The following is a 3,672-nucleotide window of genomic DNA, read 5'->3' as shown; positions in this document are numbered from 1 at the left end:
GTAGGCCAATGTTCGTAAGGGTACGGACGTTACACATATTGGGCAATACCTTACGTTGAATGTCTTCAATCCCTAGAAGACACTATTGAAGTCTGTAATGTCTAAACGTGGGCTAGCAGAGCATCCAATCACTTTCAGTGAAACTGGAAATGCTTCAAAAAGAAGTAAGATAAAACCATGTTAACCCCTGTCTACAGAAAAGGACACAGCAGACCGAAAATAAGGGGTGGTCTAGTTGCAGTTGGTATCATAACCAGAAAATTTAACATCATTTTGTTGATATTTTATATGGAATAATGAATAAAGCTTGCCTGGGGGCCAGAGTGCAAAGCTAGCCACTCACATAGAGGCCAGGCAGTGGTGGTACACATCTTTAATCCCAACAGACACACAAATTAGCCATAGAGGCCAAGCAGTAATGATACACACCTTTAATGCCAGGACATGTGAGTCTGAGGCAGAGGGATCTCTGTTAGATTGCGGTCACACTGAGATACACAAAATTGATCCAGTCTAAAAGAGAAACAGGACTCATGCAAAGGGACCTCAGCACTTGGGATAGTATGCCTTTAATCCCAGCACTAGAGAAAAATGAAGGCAGGAGGAGATGGGAGCTGATTGCATTCTGAGGGAGTCTGAGGTTTGGTGGAGTGCAGTGCAATCTGAGGTTGGGTAGACCTCAGCTTCGGTCTGAGCATTGGTAGAGGTGTTAACTCTCTAATGGCCCGGGTGCTTCCCCTCTCTGACCTTTCAGCTCCCCCACAATATCTGTCTCTGGGTTTTTATTAGTCATCTATGGACAAGGCTCTCCCGTCAACACTCAATCAGAGCAGTGGCCAAGTGACATTTTACAAAGACCTCTGCTGAGTGGCTGGATTCTTATCTACCTGGTGACAGTTACCACCCCTGCTCAAGCTGTAATGGCAGAGCAAATACAAGATCTCTATTGCTTCCCACAATCAGCTTGTCTAGAAAGTGGTCCACCACTCTGAATATGAACCAGGCCTGCAGGAGGCCAGACTCCGAGGGAAGGGCAGAGAAATAACATAGCTGGAGGGAGTCCAGACTGCTCCTTGTCCACTTTATAACTCTGATCTTCAGAACGACGCTTCTGCAAGCTTCCCAGTGTCTGTGACAGAGACCTGGCAGGTGAGTCATGGAAAGATTAACTATTGTGAAAGGAATCTCTAGAGCCCTGCTTCCCAGCCTCAGACCCAGCTCTGGGGCCTGGTATCCTGGGAGCAGTGTCTGGGGACAAGTTGCTTACTCTGTTCTGGTCCTGTTCACAACATCCTTCTACATCCTAGTCCAGATGCTGATGTAACTGACAGGATCAATGAATGAAAGAAAAAGTAAAGGACTATGTATGTTACTGAAGTGTCCTTCTCTGGGCTCTGATTCTGGTGTTTCTTTGCCTCACTGTTCTGTCGTGGTTTTCTATTGACCAGCAGAGGCCTCCTGCCCTAAGCCTCTGCTGCTTGGTGATCAGAGACCACAGGGATCAGCCAGAACATGAGGGGATTTAGGATGGGAGGTGGCTGCTCTGTCAATGGCCATGCACACCATGTCCAAGAAAGGCCAAGAGTAAATGCAGCAGGAGCTGAGATGTTTAATGTACTGCTGACATATCTCTGATGATTCCCAATGTACAAATCCTCCAAGGTGTCTCTATGACACTCTGGCTAACCCTCCACAGACCCTCAGACCCAGAAATACAGCACAGTATTCTATATACCCATGGGAAACCTTGTAAAGAACATGATACCATCCATGCTATGGCTACCTTTTAATATCTGTAAGATTAAATATCCAGATGCACTTACCCTTTTGTTTTTCTGGGTCCTTTGCAGATGTTGCCTTCTCTTGTCACATCTGTGTGCATACAGTCATGGTTGCTTAGTTCTGACCTTATACTGGTGTCAGAGTTTGGGCCTGTGGCCTCGGGAAGCTCCCATGGCTATATAGCTGTTACGTGGCTGAGTAACAAATGGAAAGCAACAGACATGCAGAACTAGCAAGACTTCCTCTACCTAAGTGGTCCAAAGGCTGTGATGTCAAATGTGGCTCAGGTTTCAGCACTTGCCCAGAGACTTGCTGGTGAATCCTAGATGTAGAGGGGGCTCTGGGACTTGGCTGGAGTGAGGGCTCCAGGCCTGAGCTGGATAGAGTGTCTCACATACATGCAACAAAAGATCACCATCATGTCAATAAGCAACCTGCCTTCTTTCTCTAGGCTTTACTTTTAGGAGGTGCGCTTCTGAGATCTACTCCTCAGCAAAGCTGTAGAATCTGCCAAGGGCCTGCACTTGTTTCAGGTTTGGGGTTCATCAAAGAATACAAGTATGGTTATCCTGCGACTGGGCAGGTGGTTTCGTTTCTTAAAATGATAACGGCTCTTGTAGAGGACCTGAGTTCGTTCCCAAACACCAACAAAGGGCTGGGAGCAATCTCCTGCTACTCCAGGCCCCTCGGATTTAATGTCATCTTCTGGGTTCCACATGCACCTTCAATCAATTGGCATGTACTGAACCCACACGAACATACACATAAGTAATAATAACTAGAACTAAACCATAATTGCGGTGCCCTCTGTCAGAAAAAAGAAGAGTTTGGGTAGCTGTGATGTTGTCATACATGCCCAGTGGTGGTACATGCTACTCTGCTTTTCTATGACAAAACACCATAAGCAAAAGGAGTTGACTTCATCTTCCAATCCCCAGGTCACAATCCACCCCTGCAGAAGTTCAACCAGGAACTCAACGCAGGGAACCTGAAGCAGGAACTGAAGCAACATCCTTGGGAGAATGCTGCTTACTGGCTTCTTCAGACTGTATTCTGTGTAATCCAGGACGATCTTCCCAGCCTTTGGTGCATGAACAGTGAGTTGGGCCCTCCCACATCAATCGCTAATCAAGAAAATGCCAAGCAGACTCACCTACAGGCAATCTGCTGGAAGTTGTTTAACAACCGAGGTTCCTCTTCCCAGATAATCCCAGCTTGGGTCAAATAAACAAAACTAAAATGAAACTGGGGACATGCTTTCAATGGTAAAATCCCCTATAGGCTCAATTATTTGCTCACTTGGTCCCAACTGGTGCTGCTCTTGGGAGAAGTTATGGAACTCCCTGATTTGCAGCCCAGCTGGAGGAATCCCTCATGTCCTGAAAATCTTCTCTCACAGCACACAGCTCACCTTCACAGTGAGCACAGGCTAGCACCATAGTAAACCGTCACCTGACCTGTCACGTACCCTTATTGGGCATCACCTGTCACCTACAACTTGTGAACACTGTCCTTTGTGGCTCTGTAGACTGACTTTTCTCCTTGTTCCACACAACGCATGCAACTCAAGGTCTGTGTAACATGACAAATAAATGGCCCAGGGACAGATATTGGGGTTCAAGCTTCAAGCTGAAGATCAGAAAAGCAAAGCAGAGGGCCACTAGTTCTTACTCTACCTTAGACTGAAAGGTGATCCTGACTCCAACAAAACTCAGACTGCTGCCTTTCCTCAGTGTGGCTGGAGAAACTCGAGACTTCAATGTCTAACCACCCTCAATGTAGATGGAGAATGAATGCCAGCGCTGAGACCCTATTCCTGTCTTAAATACCCCTCAGGAGTCCTAGGATTAAGGTGGGTATCCCAGGTACTGAGATCACCTTTGTGTGAGT

The sequence above is a fragment of the Mesocricetus auratus genome, unplaced genomic scaffold (genome assembly GCF_017639785.1).
Source record: "Mesocricetus auratus isolate SY011 unplaced genomic scaffold, BCM_Maur_2.0 contig_13374_pilon_obj, whole genome shotgun sequence".
NCBI lineage: Eukaryota > Metazoa > Chordata > Mammalia > Rodentia > Cricetidae > Mesocricetus > Mesocricetus auratus.
Note: the sequence above shows the minus strand (reverse complement) of the source record.